This window comes from Conger conger, chromosome 12 (genome assembly GCF_963514075.1).
Source record: "Conger conger chromosome 12, fConCon1.1, whole genome shotgun sequence".
In the NCBI taxonomy this organism is placed as follows: domain Eukaryota; kingdom Metazoa; phylum Chordata; class Actinopteri; order Anguilliformes; family Congridae; genus Conger; species Conger conger.
The window spans coordinates 45613170-45634198 of record NC_083771.1 but is presented as its reverse complement, the minus strand read 5'-3'; the positions used below and the strand labels follow the sequence as shown (position 1 = coordinate 45634198).

The 21029-nt window shown below is 43.0% G+C and overlaps 1 protein-coding gene across 1 annotated transcript in view; it reads right to left on the bottom strand.

The window, feature by feature from the left end:
- Nucleotides 1-21029, bottom strand: part of LOC133141653 (uncharacterized) — a 151063-nt gene that overhangs the window by 119488 nt on the left and 10546 nt on the right. The gene's annotated exons all lie outside the window — the stretch shown is intronic.

The window sequence follows — 21029 nt, the reverse complement described above, 5'->3', positions numbered from 1 at the left end:
CCCAAGTACTTTCCCCAGTCCTGTACACATGCAAAAAATTATGGTCAGCCAATCTATGCTATGCACAACACATTATAGCTGACCAAGCTTAAACAATCAAGAGGAGAAAAAATAATATAAAAAATATAGATGTAACAAATTGATTTTAGGTTTATCCAATGAATCATTTTCTCAGTGTGCTTTGGGAAAAAAAGCAGCTGATGACATCACATGCTCATGCTCGTTTACACTCTCTGCCATTGGCTCTGGCAATGTCACATGATAGTGAAAATGTAATAATAATGTGTAATAATAAATTCATATTCATGTCAACAACAAAGAATTACATACCTTTATTATTTTCTAAAAAGATGTGCAGAAATAGAATGTAGAGAGTACTCTCAAGAATGTACTTAAGCACTTCAGTGACTTTCTCAATTAAATCTGAAAGAAATGAGATGCCATTAAGTCATAAAAATACAAGGTTATATTTTTTGCATTTAGTACATTTTTATGGCCTTAAATGATGGTCTAAGCACATTCAATAAGGGACATTTTGCTGTGGTTTACATGCAGCTGTGGATTGGCGTTGTGAGAGTTCTCAGGTCATTATCATTTATATTTACAACCCTTAGATTCTAAATGCTGCTTGCTGTGAGGTGGCAGTGCTACCCACTGCACCATCCATGCCGCCCCAACAATAATAAATAATTGAAATAAATGAACAATATCAATAACACTATTATTAAAACAAAAATGAATAGGTATTAATATAATAACTACTATTTTATTTTTGCCATTAACTGAATGATCACAAGCTACTGAAGCAGGTGTCAAATTGCCTGTACAATGGTTATAGTCCAATAGCTGTAACTGTAAATATAGTAGCAGAACATATAGATAGTAAAGTTTGTATTTTATTGTACAAACGATAAAAACTATATCGATTTATTTGATATATTTGAGAGTCGCAAGTCTCTCCTGCATAATAAGACAATTGATTTATCCTATGTTCAGTTATTCAATAGAGATTACAGGGAGTGCTTTTTGACGCAAATTGTTGTGTATTTTCTTGTGAGCAGAGGGTGTAGCAAGTACTACAAATGTGTACTGAATACTTGTTTTAGTACAATTCATAATGTTCCATGCCCCATAATGTTTGGGACAAGGACACACATCCATCCATCCATTATCTGAACCCGCTTATCCTTATCAGGGTCGCAGGGGGGCTGGAGCCTATCCCAGCATACATTGGGCGAAAGGCAGGAATACACCCTGGACAGGTCGCCAGTCCATCGCAGGGCACACGCACCATTCACTCACACACTCATGCCTACGGGCATTTAGACTCTCCAATCGGCCTAACCTGCATGTCTTTGGACTGTGGGAGGAAACCGGAGTACCCGGAGGAAACCCACGCAGACACGGGGAGAACATGCAAACTCCGCACAGAGAGGCCCCGGCCGACGGGGATTCGAACCCAGGACCTCCTTGCTGTGAGGCGGAAGTGCTACCCACTGCACCATCCGTGCCGCCACAAGGACACACAGTACTCCACAATTTGTCTTTTGTCAGCAGTTGTCTGAGATTGTCCTACACACATAGAGACGCCCAGCTTTAACGAGGCATTTTCATTTTGGTTTATTTTTACTTTGTTTTAGTGTCTAATCATTACATCACATTATTGGCATTTGGCAGACGCTCTTATCCAAAGCAACATACAGTTGATTAGACTAAGCAGGAGACCATCCTCCCCTGGAGCAATGCAGGGTTAAGGGCCTTGCTCAAGGGCCCAACGGCTGTGCGGATATTATTGTGGCTACACCGGGATTAGAACCACTGACCTTGCGTGTCCCAGTCATTTACCTTAACCACTATGCTACAGGCCGCCCTAATCATAAACCTTTTATACATTTGGTTTCACCATGTAGAAATTACAGCACTTTTTGCACCCCATGCCAGGGCACCATAATATTTGGGAAATATAAATGTCATGGATAAAAGAAAGTAGTCATGTTTAGTACTCACCTATCCTTTGCTTGGAATAATTGTCTGTGACTCATAGACCTCACCAGCAGGTATTATATACAATATTCTGTGTCAATTCTCTCTCGATAAAGACAAGTGCAAGCTGTGAAAGACGCTCCTTGGTCATTGTTCAGCGCAGGTATGTTTTTAATAGCTGTCATTGGCAACAAGGAAGGCTACAACCTGACCAGTCATCATTTTTCTCCTCAAACAAACTTTTATATATGTCCCGAAAGGAGCAGTATTCATCATGCACATCCAATGCACAGAAAACATCGCCATAATAAGCAGCTATGTTCATATGTTGTATTAAATATGAGGTGAAGAAATACTTGGGGTTAAGGGCTTGATATTTTGATGCCATTTCCCATCAACAAGTCTCTCATTGGTTGTGTTATAGATGCGTAAAGAACTTTGAACGGGCCTGAGACATTGTAGCTATCCTTCTAAGTGGACGTTTGACTGGCGTCTAATAACAGATAAATAAAATACAAGTAAAGTAAAAATCATGAATAATATGCTCATATAAATAATTATATTATATATCCCACTAGACAAAAATATTATAAAATATACAGATATTAAGTGTTGATTTTGACAGTTTTGAAGTTTTGATAGGCTTTTTGTTTGTTAGAAAGTAGTTTCACGTAACTTTCGCACAACATCTTTCATGAATACAACAAAGGAAGGTTTTCTATTACGAAGTTTACATTTATGAATGAAAAATTTTGCCAGCATCAATATCACAGTTATTATAAAAACATATTTGTCTTCTTTTCCTGGGTTATTGAAAAAACCAAACACCACATTTCCCCAAAATAAAGTAAATTCTTGCCAGAATTTATTGGTATGAGAACAATTCCAAAATAGGTGTAAAACTGTTTCTGGATATTTAATACAAGAAGAGAAGTTCGTGTTTATGCCTCTTTTAATTTCCTGCTTGTAGTGATTGGCGGAGTAGAATTTATGAATAAATTTGAAAGACACCTCCTTAACATTATTCACGACTATGTATTTCTGAGAAAGCATCCAGACTTTCTTCCAATATATATCTTTCTTCCAATATATATCACTCACAAACCGATTCCAATATGCGGTGACATATGGAATTGAAACAACATATCTTTGAAAAAGGTCACATGTGGTCAATTGTGTGGATTCAACATTCTAATTATGAAATCAAAAGAGCCCTGTCACGGCGGGAGGGACAGAGGAAACAGAAGCAGGCACAGGGGTGTGGAAAATGGCAGGTTTACGGGCAGGTGAAGGGGCAGACAGAGTGTAATCACAAACAGGCAAAGTTCAAAAACCAGGGGGTCAGTCCACACACGCAAAAGTACAAAGGCTGATCCAAAAGAAGAGTCCAAAAAGCAGGCAGGGGTCGTAAACAGGAATCCAGATGCCACAAGGGCAAGGAACAAGGGCTTGGGAACAAGGTGGCTAGAACAAGGGGGAAGGAATTCAAGGGGTCGGGATTAAAAAAAGATGAACTAGCAAGGTGCAACTGAAAAGCACAGGTATAAATACACAGGGGAATGAGACAAACTAGGCGGGGCATGGGCGTGAGGGCGGTCTAACAAATAAACATTAGGTGAGACACATGAAAGGGTAATAGCACAATAACGAAGGGGAAACGAAAACACGGACTGGATTCACAAAGACAGACATGCAATACAAACGGCTCCGGACTAGGGAGTAGACAATTGCACAGAACCAGGAGATGTAGAGATACGGAGAGACAGGTGCGAATACTTCGCCGAAACTAAGAAGTAATCAGTGATAGAATAGGGAGGCAGAGTTACAGAACAGAATTGAAACTGGAGATGTGTTAGTAAGTTAGTTACGTGATTTAAATTATAAATACCCAAAACTAGTGAATGTTAGTTTGTTAGTTTGACGAACATATTAGTGTGTTAGTATAATTAGTACGGTATTTGTTCTATGTTAGTTCGGATTAGTATATTTGTGCTATCAACAAATATGAAATGGAGAGAAGGAATGCAAGATTGGAAGGAAGGTTGAACCCCAGAATTACAGTAAACACCCGAATAGTGGGGCACGCAGACAGGGGAGTGACTCGGGCTCGTAAACATTCAGACTCAGAGATCAAAGGGGAAGACAAGTGCAAAGACGAATGACTATAAACAGAACACCAGACATGAATATGAAAAATAATAAATTACAAAAATAAAGATAATAAACAATGATAAACTAACAGACAGAACTCATAACAAGCCCTTTATCAATCTCAATATTGCTCCATAATATAGCAAGTTATACTTACATGCATATCTTGTTTTGGACCAATCTGATTTCCAATAATCCAGCAATTGGAAAAAATCAGGTACAGCAAACCAAAGTATAAACACTGAAAAAGAGAAAGGTAGACAGTAAAGATGTTTGTTATAAACTGATGCTGGTGAATCCCTTTAATGTACACATTTATATACACTCAGTGACCAATTTATTAGGTAGAACTGCACACCAGCTTATTAATGCAAATATCTAATCAGCCAATCATGTGGCAGAAACTTAATGCATAAAAGCAGGTAAAGAGGGTCAAGTGAAGGGGAAGAAATGTGGTCTAAGTGACTTGGATGATTATTGGTGCCAGACAGGGTGGATTGAGTATCTCAGAAACTGCTGATCTCCTGGGATTTTCACGCACAACAGTCTCTAGAGTTTGCAGAGAATGCCGGGCAAAAATGCCTTGTTAATGAGAGAGGAGAATGGCAAGCCGACAGGGCGGCAACAGTAACCCAAATAACCACACATTACAACAGTGGTGTGCAGAAGAGCATCTCTGAACACACCACGCACCATAACTCTAAGTGGACGGGCTACAGTAGCAGAAGAACAAGAAGTTTGAAAAAATCAAGTAAAACCAATTAAAGTGGTCACTGAATGTACAATGTTGTTATATATTATTATTATTATTATTATTATTATTATTATTATTAACATATTATATAACGATATTACATTTAAGTAATATAGTAATAGCCTACAGTACACCTTAATATTCATTCGTATTTCTCATGAAAGATTACAAAAATTCAGAATATCAGGGAACCCTGGTTGTCAGAGGGTTGTTCAGTAAATAGATTGTAGTCACTGACTACAGTATGTGATTTGTTCACTGATTCAGTTCACTCTACTTGTAGTTAGTATCATTCGTCGCTCTATGTGAGAACTCTTCAAAAAGCATCTTACCTCATACCTTTTGCATTTTTCCTTATAGTTAAGCATATGCTACTGATAATGTATTACATATTAAAACTTGTAGGGTTTGCAAGTTCTGATCATTCTGTGGTATAAGTGTAGTTTTGGTTTTTAAATATTTTAAATATCAAACGGTAAAGTTACCGGTAACGAGGGCCATCCTCTTTTTTAATACCGGAAGATTTTTCTCTCTCCAGTTGAATGTCGGTGTTCAGTCACCTATGCGGGGAGCCCTTATACGTTTACCTTTCAGGACAGCACCTGAGATTTATTCATTCATTATTTCATTAATGGCCTTTGGCAGACGCTCTTATCCATTTCATACAAAGTTTTCAGAGATCGGATAACTGTAGAAAGTATTTGAAAACATTTTTATAATGTCCTTTAGGTTGCAATAAGCAATTGGGGGTTGGGGAGGCTGCTTTTGAGCTAAAGGGAGAGGAGAGAGGCTACAGACGAGCCTAGCTAGCTTTAGAAGCCTTCTTCCATAAAAAAAATATATATCAGGATATTGACAAGGAAGATATAGCTCATGAAAAATGCAGTTTAGGCATAAATTGACACTCCCAAATGGGGTGTTAGAAGTGTGCCACCATCCTCAACTTTGGATATGTTGAAGATTGACCTTTCATGACAGAAATTGCTCAATGGCTGAGGTGCTTTGCAAGCAAGGGACAAGTCATTTTCACACTCGTTGTTCTACTATATTCTATAATGTTTGTGATAAAAAATTTATTATATTGTTTTTGGAGTTGAAAATGCATTCAAAAAAATAAAAAATAAACATTGTGATTACATTCTGACTACTTAATAGACAATTAAATGCATTTACTTTCCTTATGTATTGGGGCTTTTCGGGGGGAAAAATATGGGACAAAATCTTTTATGAATGACAATTACCGAAAAAATTGTGAAAGGTTAAACTTGAAAAAAATGAATTGGAGAATTGATGTTAAGGTCAAATAGAAGTAAAAAAAACACAAATGAATGAAGTGCTATTTCATAATGTGTACCATAGAGGGTTAATCTTCCTGCATAGGAGTTTACCCCACCTGGGGGGCCACAGAGTCCGCAGGTATATTTAGTCAGGCCGTGAGAACAAGGTGACTCATTTATGTAGCCAATCATACTATCAAAAATGATCAAACTACAGGATTCATAAGTGCCACCACTGCCCCCTAGTTTGGCCAGTTAACAAGCACCCCCTCCTCATCTGCAACTAGAGTGACACATTGGACAGCAGTGTCCATCTGGGAGTATGAAAGGATACACGGATCAGTGCTGTGACTTGTCTACTTTGATGTCCAAAACTCATTTAAGATATAAAAGTTTTCATAAAAACTACATGAAAAAACAAACATATTCTTCAGGACTTTAATTACATGAAAAACTATTCAGAGTATTGGTATTAGGAACTATTACACTACATGGCAATATGGCATAACCAACTTGCTGCAGAAATGCTACGAAAATAGTTAAAAATGAATCATCCTTGGGCATAATTATATGGGTCTTTCTATCAACATATGAGACTAGACCTGTACCAGGACTATTAAAATTTACCCTTTTTATTTAATGGTACACTATGTTCAAAATCCTGAGTCATACTGGACAACCTAAAAAACATTTATAATGTTCTTTTCATGCATATTTAATAGTTCAAGGTCAAGGTTAAATATTTGTGTAGGTAGCCAAACTGCACAAACATTATCTGATAAAAGTTATTGATTTTTAAAGTGATTCATTTTTTGTCAAACCGGATAACAATTACGTCATATGTGATAACTTCACTTTGTGTTACCAACAGTGTCTTCATTATCCGGAATGAAATACTTATGATTTTCTAGTTTTTTACTAGTATTTTGAAGCTTTTAGCGCTTTGCAATTAATGCCTCTCATTCACCCATTCACACACCAACAGCGACAGGCTCCCATGCAAGGCCCCTGCCAGCTCGTCAGGGGCCATTGGGGGTTACTGTCAGTATCTTGCTCAGGGACACACCCAGGCACCCAGAACTGACAACCCCCCGACCAAATTTCTACATTTATATCCATAAGTAACAAGAGAATGGAACACATTCATAGCCTTTTGTAAATATAATTATTATATTATTTAGTGTTCACATTTTAAGGGGAATTCTGTTCTAGATGGTCCTGTCCTGCAAAGGGTAGCCAGGGTCAGTGTTTGAGAAGGCGAACCCATTACCTAGGGAGGAGTTCCCTGCAAAATAGAGAACCTATCCAGCCACAGAGTAAGAAGTGCAGTTCATTTAAAAGAAAATCTGAGCTCCACCTTCTTAAATGACTTCAGAAGTGAGAGAAGAGCGTTCATGCTCATGAGGCAGATTTGTGGAAGGCTTATCATGAACTGGACACACTATGTGCCCTGCTACACGAACAGACACATTTTGACTCATAACGTTCATCCATCCATCCATCCATTATCTGAACCCGCTTATCCTGATCAGGGTCGCAGGGGGGCTGGAGCCTATCCCAGCATACATTGGGCGAAAGGCAGGAATACACCCTGGACAGGTCGCCAGTCCATCGCAGGGCACACACACCATTCACTCACACACTCATACCTACGGGCAATTTAGACTCTCCAATCAGCCTAACGTGCATGTCTTTGGACTGTGGGAGGAAACTGGAGTACCCGGAGGAAACCCACGCAGACACGGGGAAAACATGCAAACTCCGCACAGAGAGGCCCCAGCTGACGGGGATTCGAACCCAGGACCTCCTTGCTGTGAGGCGGCAGTGCTACCCACTGCACCATCCGTGCCGAATCGACACATTTTGACTCATAACGTTCACTTATAATTAATTTCTAATTGAAGAGGGAAGTTTAAGTAGTTTAAGTCGTCTGCTGTAGTTGCGTTGCCTTTTCCACCTGGATATGTTCACTAGTTCTGGAACTTCAAGGATCATTTTGGAAGAAGCCCATTTATTTAAAAGGTACAATAGGTCATTTCAGTCTTCTAACGGTGAAGAGAGGAATTGCAGCAACAAACACCCTCAAAGCACAACACTGTTTATCCCTCTGTGAACACACTGATGTTTAAATGCCGTTGGTTGTGGCAATTAGAACCAATTCTCAACCAATGACCTTGACTTATTCTACAGCTATACAATGTTTTGGTACAGAGTGCCAGCCCATCAACTGCATATTTTGAGGGCGAGGGTGAGCCAACATGTCAGTGAGCCTTCTTCAATGATAGGAAGGGATTTACAATCGTTTTGTAACAATGTTTCAACACAAAAATCTTACCTATTGTACCTTTAAAAGTCGATCTACTTAAGTGTGTGTAGCCTACGTTACACTGCTGCAAATTTTGAAAGGATATTTTTTATTTACCTTCCAGGCACCCATTCATTTCTTTACTCGCACAGTTGATTTGGTAACCCAATATGAAATACGTCCATATTAATAAGTTACACTATCGTAACATTTTAAAGCCTGGATTGACAAGACATGAAGATACAGGATGGAGCTTTTAACCAGCTGATGACCGCTTTGCTAACCTCACTCCATCACAGCAGAATGTTTCTCTGCCATGGAGAAAAAGACAGTTTTACAGGACATTTTTAATAACAGGCTTTATTATCCAAAATACTGGTATGTGAATAGTACATTATCCAGCCTGTTCTGTAGTTTGCTTTAATGACCTTGGTACGCACTTTTTGTATGTCGCTTTGGATAAAAGCATCTGCTAAATAAAATGTAATGTCATTGTTTTATGTGAAGGGCGACTTACCTGCTGTAAAACCAAATGCACTACCGGAGAAAATCAGAAAGAACATTTCCAGTTGAATGGCGTAGTATAGGTACTTATACACTGAAGTAAACATTATCCCTGTAAGTACAGAAAAGGACAGTGTTTGAGACTTTTGGCTACTAATGCATGCGTACACACATCTCAGTCTTGCCTTTCTGCTGCAGAAACTAAAGCCTTTAGGATAAGATGTGCATTTGGACCTGCGGTATGAGAACACCGGTAAAGGGTGGAACAGTTATGAACATGAGGAACAGATGGATATTACTGATAAACACAGGATTCCACTAATGATCAGGAAGAGAAAAATCCACCACAACTAGATTTCTACCTATTCTTTTGTCACTTTAATCAACTGAGAACCAAAATGAAAAAACAAAAGAACAAAAATATGCAAACACACAGGCACTATGCTACAGAACTGAATTAATTAAGCAAAAAACGAACAAATAACAAATACCATTTCTTTTCTATTATCATACCACCTTCACCTTACCTATCCTATCGACCTATGCAAAAGCAAGTCAGTTGTATTGCTTATTATAATGCATTAGGTATGCAGTGTAATATTACGAAAGTAGACTTATAAAGATACATAATAGCATGATACGTTACCCTCACCATTACTGCATCTGTAATGTTGGCCTGCAGACCTGACATGTATCTTACCATACAATTCTCTAACCAGAAAAACACTGAATATGCACAGAGGCAAATATTCTAGCTCTACCGCAGGGGCCAAACCTGGTTCTGGGGACCCCAATGGATTTACCTTTAATACAACAACCACTTTAGACCCAAGCAACCAGGTGAGGCAGCCTGTAGTGTAGTGGTTAAGGTACATGACTGGGACCTGCAGGGTTGGTGGTTCAATCCCTGGTGTAACCACGATAAGATCTGCACAGCTGTTGGGCTCTTGAGCAAGGCCATTAACCCCGCATTGCTCCAGGGGGATTGTCCCTTGCATAGTCTAATCAACTGTAACTAATCAACTGCTCTAATTGATCAACTAAATGCTGATACCAGAAGACCCTGAAGCTCTCCAGGACCAGGGTTGACCAACCCAACTCTACAGTTAGAAGACTGTTCAAACAGAGTTCCTTCAGACATTCTTACTGTAATATGTATTTATGCATGAAATGCGTGCATGTTGACATTTCAGTGAAACAGTGACACTTTGATTTATGAATGAAAGACAGGCTGCACATAAAATATTTATTGACCTATAATTATTCAAGGTAAGTTCCGCACTATTACATAATACTACAATATATCCCACTGGACATCTGTAGCCAAACACTGATGGTACATGCAACATACTGTATATAAGAAACGTGTAATTTACTATATTATAAAACATAGTCTTACCTGATGAAAAAACTGCTGAAAAATCGAACAATACCACAACTGCAAACATGAATTCGGAAAATAGTTTTCTTACTGCATCTTGGGCATGGTATGTCAAAACGGAATGGAGAAGAACTGATTTGAAAAGAAATGAGATAATTAAATTATGCACAGTACACTGAAGGAAAATTTCATTAAAAAAAGACAATGCAAATTTTTTTTTAAATAAGTACAGTACCGCCACACATTTTGGAAACACTGCATAAAGAAGAAGTTTTAAAACGTTTATCTGTGCCCTTTATTCAGGGTTTCTTGGAGCCATTTTAGTCTGTAAAAACAGAACTAACAAACAATTATCTAACTGCCCATGAGTGATAATGACATTATGTGACCATTGGGCATTTGAAATAAAGTATAGAAAAGAAAAAATGGCTTTCTTTACATTCAATTTTAATTTTACGTACAAAAATAAAAGGAATTCATGGTCAAGCTGATAGAATATAGAATTTCCCAAAGTAGGATACATTAGACTGCTCAATTATTTCGGTATGAGTTCAGGAAGGAGTAATTACCATTACTTTTTTTACACAAATTTAATTATTTTTCATTTTTGTTTTCTGGTATTACATTTATTACATATTATATGTATTATGTCATAAAGAGATATTGCTAATCATTAATCCCAATGCCGCATTTGAATGAAGCATAATTTGTGCCAGCGCTGCATGTATACAGTACAATTCCTACCTTGTGGACAGTGCCGTCATTTACTGTTATTACCTTGACCGTATATCACAATTATCAGTGAAATACTGAGAAACAGAAAATGCAGTCAAGCTGTATTTGTTCGCAATTTCAAAATGTATTTTATGTATGAAATGTTTATGTATGTTGCTTACACATTTGTAATATACCTGAAATTATTCATGTTTTATGTAACAATTTTCAGTATTCATGAATTCACAATGTTTACAGAAACAATATACAAAATTGATTGATTGATGTGCAGTGCCATGAAAAAGTATTTGCTCCCTTCCTGATTATTGCATAATTCCATAATTTATTTCATGAAAAAAGTCAAACATCCATGTCACCCCAGTGAAAAAGTAATTGCCCCCTGAAACGTAATAACTGTGTCACCACCTTTAGCAGCAATAAATGGTTGGCATTTATATAACACCTTTATTCAAAGCGCTGTACAATTGATTCTTCTCATTCACCCATTCATACACACGCACACACTGACGGCGATTGGCTGCCATGCTAGGTACCAACCAGCTCGTCAGGAGTATTTGGGGGTTAGGTGTCTTGCTCAGGGACACTTTGACACACCCAGGGTTGGATCGAATCGGCAACCCTCCGACTGCCAGACGACTGCTCTTACCGCCTGAGCCAAGGTCGCCCCCAATAATTGCAACCAAATACTTCCTATAATTTGATATCAGCCTTTCACATCGCAAGGAATTCTGACTCACACTTCTTCTTTAATAAAGACAAATTGCCTTTTCAGATCCTGCCAGAGTATCCTATAGGATTCAAGTCAGGACTTTGACTTGACCACTCCAAAAGATTTTGGTTCTTTTCAGTCAATTCAATGTGGACTTGCTTTTGTGTTTTGGATATTTGTCTTGTTATAAAACCCAGTTACGCTTCAGCTTCAGCTCAAGGGCAGATAGCCAGGCATTCTCCTTAAGAATGTATCCACACACCATCACACTAACTTCACCATGTTTGACTTTTGGTATGCTGTTCTTACTGTGAACTGCTGTATTTACTTTATGCCAGATAAGGGACCCATATTGTGCAAAAACTTCCACTTTTCACCCATCTGTCAATAGGTGCTTTTTTGCAATTGTGAGATGAGCATTCATGTATCTCTTGGTTGCAGTGGCTTCACCTTGATATTCTCTCATGAATCCCTTCTTTGCCCAGTCTCTTTCCTATTGTGGAGTTATGAGCACTGAGGCTAGCTAGGCTTGCAGGTCTCTGGATGGTCTTCTGGGATCATTTGTGACTTCCTGGATCAGTTGTGCCCTTGGAGGAATTTTGGCAGGCCGGCCAATCCTGGGAATATCCATTCTCCATTTAGAGATAATAGCTCTCACTGTGGTTCCATGGCATCCCAGAGCCTTAGAAATGACTTTGTAACCCTTTCCAGACTGATATATTTCAACATGTTTCCCATCTCTTTAGGAATTTCCTTTGACCGTGACTCACCGTGAATTTGTCAGAATTAAAGAAGTTCTGCAAAGAAAGGTGGGCTAAACTTCCTCCACAGTGATGTGAAAGATTTATCTAATGTTCCATTTTGTCTAATGCGCCAGTAGTGTGATTGGTTGCCTATATAACTGTGTGCCCCGGACGTGTCCGGGTTCTTCCTGTGCTGTTTGTGAGCACGTGTTCTTCACTTAAGATTACCATTGTTACACAGTCAGTCGCGTTTGTGTCTCTTTGATCTAACCACTTAAACTGGGGTGGTGGCAGCGTTTACCGGACTTACGTTTTATCCCGAAGGTGGATTATAGTATAAATTCGTCGGGTGTCCCGTCAAAAGAAACACTGTGGATTTTATTCCGCCGTCAAAACGCGACTGGATTAAGTGTGTAGCATGGCGAGTTCACACAGAGCCCCGAAGCAGTACTACTACCACTACCTTCGAGAACTGGCGTCGGAATCTAATATATACTCTGTCTCTCGACCGCGAATTCGCTCCCTTCCTGGTCGACGGTGTGGTGTGGTGTGGGGAAAGAAATCAAAAACATCTCCATGTAGGGGTTTTACAGATGACGGTGAGAATTTGGAAATCCCCAATGCACAATGCCGCTCGAAGGAGCAGAAAGTGAGTTTGCTGGAACTAATGCTGGGACAAATAGCCAATTATTGCCCAGTTATTTCTCGTCACACTATAGTTAGAAAGTCAACATCATTGGACCAGATATAGCAGTCTATTCGCCTACACCAGGGGTCGGCAACCCTGGTCCTGGAGAGCCGCAGGGTGTGCTGGCTTTCGTCTCCACCTTAAAATAAGCAACCGATTCAGACCCAAGAAACCAGGTGAGGTGAGTTAACTGTGTAATCAACGGCTTTCATTGATCAATTAATGCCAAGTAACAACGAAAGCCAGCACACCCTGCGGCTCTCCAAGACCAGGGTTGCCGACCCCTGGCCTACACTATGGCTTTCAGTGCACTGGTGCCCACTTCATTGACTTTGATAATATTAAACTAGAACCTAATGAGAGACCAGAGGACTTATTCCCACGTCTAACAGCCTTTGTGCATGACAATCTACTGAGGAAAGACGCTGGCATCAGCCACATGGGGGAGACTGTGACTGAGGATGAGGAGTTAACCCCCTCTCTTGAGAACTTTGTTGAGCTCACATGGCTTCGTCTCATACATGCTGAATTACCGAAACTTGTAAAACAACGTTATGGCACAGAGCTGCGGTCCCGCACATTAGCGTCCATTAAGCCTGGAATCTCACAAGCCCTTGATTCGTTACAAGACGAACTGCAAGCCTCAGAAGATGTTAGGGCTATGCGTGCGGCTGTGTCTGAGCTCCCTAAGTCAAAGCAGTCCTACTCTGCCCGATTTGAGCTCCCCAAGTCGAAGCAGACCCACCCTGCCCGGACAAAGAGGTCATGTCCCCTCTGTAAAGGGGCTGGGAGGCCTGATAATCACTTCCTCAGCAAATGCTCATTCCTGCCCCTCCAAGACAGGATGTATATGGCTAAGACACGCCAGGTGGTGGGCGAGCAGGCAGAGGGTGACAGCGGTCGGATGGGTCCACGGGTCACGAGGTAACGGTAGCCAGTGCGGTGCAGCCTTCCATGAGCACCTCCCTGTGTGGCTCACTATTGACAGTGGGGCAACGGGGAACGTGATGAAGGCCTCATATGCTATGCGGCTAGGTGTTACCATCACGGGGAGCACACAGTCAGCTCACCAGGCAGATGGCTCATCCCTTCTGAAGGTATTGGGAGAGACACGAACGCACTTCCAAAGAGATGGCCACAACCTCTACTTCGAAGGCCTCGTTGTAGAGGACCTTGATTCTAACATCCTAGCCGGAATTCCTTTTATGGAAAGGAATGACATCTCCATCAGGCCGGCCAAACATCAGGTCTGCATAGGTGATGATGTCTACCACTACGGCACCTACCACACTTCCATGGACAGACATGCAGTACGACGTGCGCACGTGCTTTGTGCACCGGCTAAATATACTGTGTGGCCAGGGGAATACATCGAGCTCGATTTGCCACCAGACCTGCGTGACGTGGAAGGCGAGCTGGCTGTTGAACCACACATTGATGCCCTGTGCGACCAGGCGGGCACGCAACAGTGGCCTGCCCCAACCTTGCTACGGGGTGTGTCAGGGAAGATCCGTGTCCCTAACCTCACTAATGTGCCGCAGCTGGTCCAGAAGAGTCACCAGTTGTGTCGCGTCTGTGCTACGTATATCCCCCCTATCAGTGATGCCACAGCGCTAGCTAATCCGCCCAAGCCTAGCTCTACAACCAGGTCTGCCCTGTCCTCCGACCTTGTGGCCTTGGATCCGGAAAACATCATGCCCTCTGATGTCAAAGATAAGTTCCGTGCACTGCATAGGGAATTTGACGAAGTGTTTGATCCCCAGTTTAAGGGTTATAACGGCGCTGTGGGCCCATTTCAGGCCAAGGTGTACATGGGTCCTGTCCAACCCCCACAGCACAAGAGCAGGGTCCCACAGGGGTCAATTACAAGAACTACAGGCACAGTTTGACGTGTTGGAGGGGATGGGCGTTTTCAAGAAACCTGAGGATGTTGATGTCTCAGTGGAATATGTCAATCCTTCATTCCTCATCAAGAAGCCTGGTGGTGGCTTCCGCCTTGTCACAGCATTCGCAGATGTTGGTCGATACATTAAACCTCAACCCTCCCTGATGCCTGACGTTGACTCCACCCTGCGCTTGATAGCTCAGTGGAAATATGTCATCGCTACAGACCTCACCAAAGCCTTCTACCAGACTCATGGAAGTACTGTGGAGTCGTCACACCATTTAAGGGTGTTCGTGTGCACGTGTGGAGTGCCATGGGCATGCCAGGGTCTGAGACAGCATTGGAGGAGTTGACATGCAGGGTGTTTGGGGAGCTTCTCGAGCAGGGCCACGTGGCCAAAGTGGCCAATGATCTGTACTGCGGAGCAAACACTCTTGAGGACCTGCTAGCTGTTTGGAGAAGAGTTCTCTCTGCTCTGCAGTGTTGTGGACTGAACCTCTCCGCCACTAAAACCACCATAGCACCGATGCAGACCTCCATCCTGGGCTGGGTGTGGCGTCAAGGGACTATCCAAGCCAGCCCCCACCGTGTGTCTGCTCTAGCTGCGTGCCCTCCTCCAAAGACCGTGACTGGACTGCATTCATTCATCGCCGCATACAAGGTGCTGGCTCGTGTACTTAAGGACTGTGCTACCATGCTTGCCCCACTTGATGATGTGGTCGCTGGACGCGACTCGAAAGACGTGATCTGCTGGTCAGATGAGCTCCTCTGTGCCTTCAGGTATGTTCAAAAGGCCCTGTCCTCGACTCAGGCCATCACATTACCTCGACCTGCTGACCAGCTGTGGATTGTCTCTGATGGCGCTGTCAGAGATCCAGGTCTGGGGGCGACGTTATACATCACGTGTAAAGACACAGTGAAAGTGGCAGGGTACTTTGGTGCAAAACTGCACAAGAACTAGACTTCCTGGCTGCCTTGTGAGATCGAGGCCTTGTCCATTGCGGCGGCAGTGAAACACTTTGCTCCCTACATAATCCAATCTTCTCAGAGGACTTGTGTTTTGACAGACAGCAAGCCGTGCGTCCAGGCCTTTGAGAAGCTGTGCAGGGGGGAGTTTTCTGCAAGTCCTCGTGTCACCTCCTTCCTGTTGACCACTAGCCGGTTTCAGGTGGTGATCCGGCATGTGGTGGGAGCGGCTATCCTGCCATCTGATTTTGCCAGCCGCAATGCACCGGAGTGTGAAAGCCCTACCTGCCAGGTGTGCACCTTCATCCGCACTACAGCTGACTCAGTTGTACGTCAAGTTACTGCTGACGACGTTATGCGTGGGGTCCAGAAGCTACCCTTCACTAACAGGTTGGCGTGGTTAGCCCTACAATCTGACTGCTCTGATCTCAGACGGACCTGCGCTCATCTCCGTCAGGGTACGTGCCCATCCAAAAGACTGACGACCGTTTGTGATGTGAAGCGCTACCTAAATGTCACCACAGTGTCTAGAGACGGCCTCCTGGTCGTTCGACGGCACACTCCTCTCGCGGTATCAACCGAATGCATTGTGGTACCTAGGGCCGTCCTTGATGGTCTGCTTACCTCTCTCCATATCAAACTAGACCATCCTACCGCCACCCAGTTGAAAGCAGTCGTGCAATGCTACTTCTATGCACTGGACATGGACGCCGCTGTGCAACGTGTCACCAATGAAGAAAGCCCCAGTGTTTGTGAGTGACCAGTCTACAAGTGACCCGCCCGAGGTCATCGGATCCACGTTTGCAGCTGATGTCTTCAGGCGTGACCGCCAGTTCATTCTGGTCGTTCGTGAGTGTGTCACATCATTCACGCTGTCTTCTCTCATCGAGGATGAGTGTGGGGAGACACTCAGGAATGCCTTGCTCCGTCTGTGCCTGGGCCTGTGCCCCCTCGACGGCCCTTTTGTAGTGATCAGGACTGACCCGGCCCCTGGTTTCGCTGCATTGGCGGCAGATGAAGTCCTCGCAAAATACCGGCTGGTCATTGAGGTGGGCAACGCCAAGAACGTCAACAAAAACCTGGTCCCTGAGAAGACTGTTCAAGAGCTTCAAGGTGAGATCCTTCGCCTAGAGCCGAATTGTAGAGCTGTTACCCCTCTGCTACTCTCTGTCTCCACGGCCCGCTTGAACAGCCGTGTGAGGTCACGGTTTATCTGCCCGGGAAATGCTCCTTCAGTGTGACCAGTTTCGAATAGGCAGTTGCCTGTTAGCGACCAAGAGCTTATCATGACACAACACTCTCAACGTGTCACTAACCATCCATACAGCATCAAGTCAAAGACGCCCTCTGGCCGCGTTACTGTGCCACCCACTATCCGGCCTGGGGGAGCTTGTGTACCTATATGGTGACTGAAACAATTCAAAAGCCCGGGACAGATACCTGGTTACAGGCGTTGATGGGACGTGGTGCAAAATCCAGAAGTTCACGGGAACTCAACTTCATCGCACCTCGTACAAGGTCAGGTTGGGTGATTGCTACAAAGTGGCCGGTCCCCCTGCTGACTCGGATCCTCTCAGTGTGTGCCATGCGTCTGACGAGGACACGGACGAGGACCCGGGCGACTCTCTCCTGCGTGGCCCTGATATACCACCGGCTATATCTGAGCCTCCTCCGGCACAATGCCTGCCTTGTGAGGACATGGGTCTGGCAGAAGGGGCTGTGCTGCCCTCCGGGCCAGGGGGGGGCCCCCCAGCTCAGGTGAAGTTACCCCGACCCGGAGTGCTACGCCCCGGCGCTCTGGGCGTTGCCGGCAGTTGCCGCGTAGATTGGAGGACTTTGAACTTTTTTAGGTCAGGGAGTGCTTGCTTCACATGGATGTTCTTGGAGGACTTTGAACCGTATTAGCCCCGGGGGGGGGGGGCGTGCCTGGTAACTGTGTCACTATTGATGTTTATGCATGCGTGATGTTCTGATTTATGCCATGTATTACACTGTGCCGTTGCTCTGTTGAGGAGGGCGGGGGGGGGGGTTGTTATTTTTGAGGAAAATGGGGTGGCGCCAGTAGTGTGATTGGTTGCCTATACAACTGTGCGCCCCGGACGTGTCCAGGTTCTTCCTGTGCTGTTCGTGAGCACGTGTTCTTCACTAAAGATTACCATTGTTACACAGTCAGTCATGTTTGTGTCTCTTTGATCTAACCACTTAAACTGGCGATGATCTGAAAACATTAAGTCTGAAAAATATTTCATTACAGAGGACATCAGGAAGGGGTAAATACTTTTTCATGGCACTGAATTTTAACTTGTACCTTACATATGTATAATCATGACAGTTTTGATGAATAAAATGTCAATCATATCTTATGCAGTGTATGCATATGTAGATGTAATGGATTATGCCATTAACATATGAAGGGGTTGATGTTGGTGGCATGATGCATTATAAAGCATTATAATGAGTTATAACTGGGGGCCTGCAGGGGTCTCAGTGAGTAAAGGAATTCTCCATAAGCACAGGCTGTGCTGATTCATTAGCCAGGCTATGTGGGTATAAAGCAGCGCTTCTCAACTCCACGTCCTGCGGGCCATAGTGTCTGCAGGTATTTGCTTCAACTGCACGCTGCACCACCTGATTTCACTAATTAGCTTATTATCTGAACCAAGCAGGTAAAATAATTAGTGTAATCAGGTGGTGTAGTGCACGGTCGGAGGGAAGTAGCGCTGTTTTAAAGGAATAATAAATAAAAAAAGAAAACATGGAGCAGAGATTGAACATTAATATATGAAAGTAAGTAGCTGTATTTTTTCTGCAAATTAATGCAGTGAATGAGAAAATAGGCTTTTTGAGCAAAAATATAGGTACCATTACCTGCCACTGACCCGATTATACCCATCATTTATCAAAACAAAACACATCGCACAAACACGCCAACAGTTCTCTGTGTGTGTTGCTCATTTGCCTTCTCAGCTGGTTAATATATCAAAACTGGATATGCATCAAAACTGGTGCAAACTGCAAGTACACTTACCAGAATTAATCCCTGTTCTAACGAGACAATTATCCAAAGGCAGTGCCACGTTTGTGAGTCTCTCGAAACATGTTCCTGCAAAGAGAAACCAGTCATTTTAACAGCAGTATCCAGTGCTCATGATGTTGCTGTATTTCCAGGGCCTGACACAGAGCCCTCCTAACACCACCAGAGAGCTTCCTAAAGTTCACTCTTCTGTTGCTAATTAGGATCCTTTCCATTGGCATGCTGTGGTGCCATCTCTGCCTTTGGCTTATGCTCCGCCTCCAGGAAGGGGTTAGCCACAGAACAATGGCCAGTCACCCATCCCTGACTCACTAAGGGCTCTATCCTGGACTTGGTGCAATGTGGCAGTAACCCAAACGCAAAATATTCTAATATTTTGAGATACTGGATTTTGATTTTCATGAGCTGTTAGCTGTAATCAAGATAAAAACAAAAAAAGGCTTGAAATATTTCAATTCATGTGTAATCAATCTAGAATATATGAAAGTTTCACTTTTTGAATTAAATTAATGAACTTTTCCAAGATATTCTAATTTTTTCAGATGCACCTGTATGGGTTGATCCATGCCTGTCAGCACTGTTGTTGAACTGGACCCTCTCTCGCTTTTCTTCTTATTAATAATGAAAATATATAATATGAGAACGCTGATAAAACTGCTCTACCATAAAACCAGAAGTGATGTGAAATATAACTCCCATTTATAGATTACATTGTAGGGTATTCTAGCTGCAAACCGTGGTATGCTAGTTCGTATGTTGATGTATTCATCAAGGGTTCCGATTGTATCTGTATGGACTCGGAATCGTACTATCCTCTAGGGTCCTCTTCACAAGTTGTCATGGTGGGAGGTAGTACCCGGTGGGTCCACCAGAGGGCTGAGGATCATTAGTTCCACCTGTTCGTCATTAACTCCTGGGGAATTGCCTTCCCCAAGAGTATTTAAAGCCAGTGCTGACTCCCTTCAGTGCTTTTGTATTCAACGTTTGCACGTGCACAAAGCCGGTAACACACCAGGTAGACTCGGTTCGGGTAGAGTCAGGTACGGTGTTGGTTATTTACAAAAATCTCTGAGACTACCAAAAAATTAGGTAAGGAAGGCGCTCGGTTGTGGTGTTTGTTGTTTGTTCGCCGCCGCCTTCCTGAAAGGTTTTCATTTCTTCCTTTTTGTTTTGGGCTCGTGTGAGCCGGTGGTAGAGGGACGTTGTCCCCGGTATTGTATTTTAGTTTGTGTTTTTCTTCCTGAGCTGCGCCTCATGGGTTTTTGTTTTGTGCCTAGCGGTTTTTGCTAGGTTGTACTTTTATTTGGGGAATTCACTATTATTTCTCAGTGCTCACTTCCCAGCACTATATCTGGTTTGTGTATTCGCCCTGTTTTCTGAGGGTTGTTTTTATTTTCTACAGCCGTTTTTTGGGGCTTAATTTCTGTTCTTTCCATTACCGCCTACGGGTTAGTTTCTGTTCCTCCCTGTGTCCCGGGAGAAGGTCTTATTGTTGTATCTCACTTGACTTGGATGAGGCAGGGGACCCGGAGTGTCGCTGAATTCTCCGTGGCATTCCAGGCTCTGGCAGGGAAGACAGGATGGGCTGACGAACCCCTAATGACACTGTTTACGGGAGCTTTGTCCAACCCTGTCAGAGACGTGCTGGCCACAGTAGAACCACCAGGGGATTTAGGGTCACTGATTTCCACAGCAATCCGAATTGATAATCGGGTTCGGGAGAGAGAGAGAGAAAGAGCCGGCAAAATAAGCGGGTTAACGTGGCCGGGTTCACCTCCTTTAGGCAGAACCTTAGAGGCAGAAGGGAGACAGGGTACACACAAGCGGGAAGAGGCTATGCAGCTGGGTAGCACTTCTCTAGCACGCCCTAGGAGGTGGTCCGGAAGAGAAGGGTTGTGTTATTTTTGCAAACGG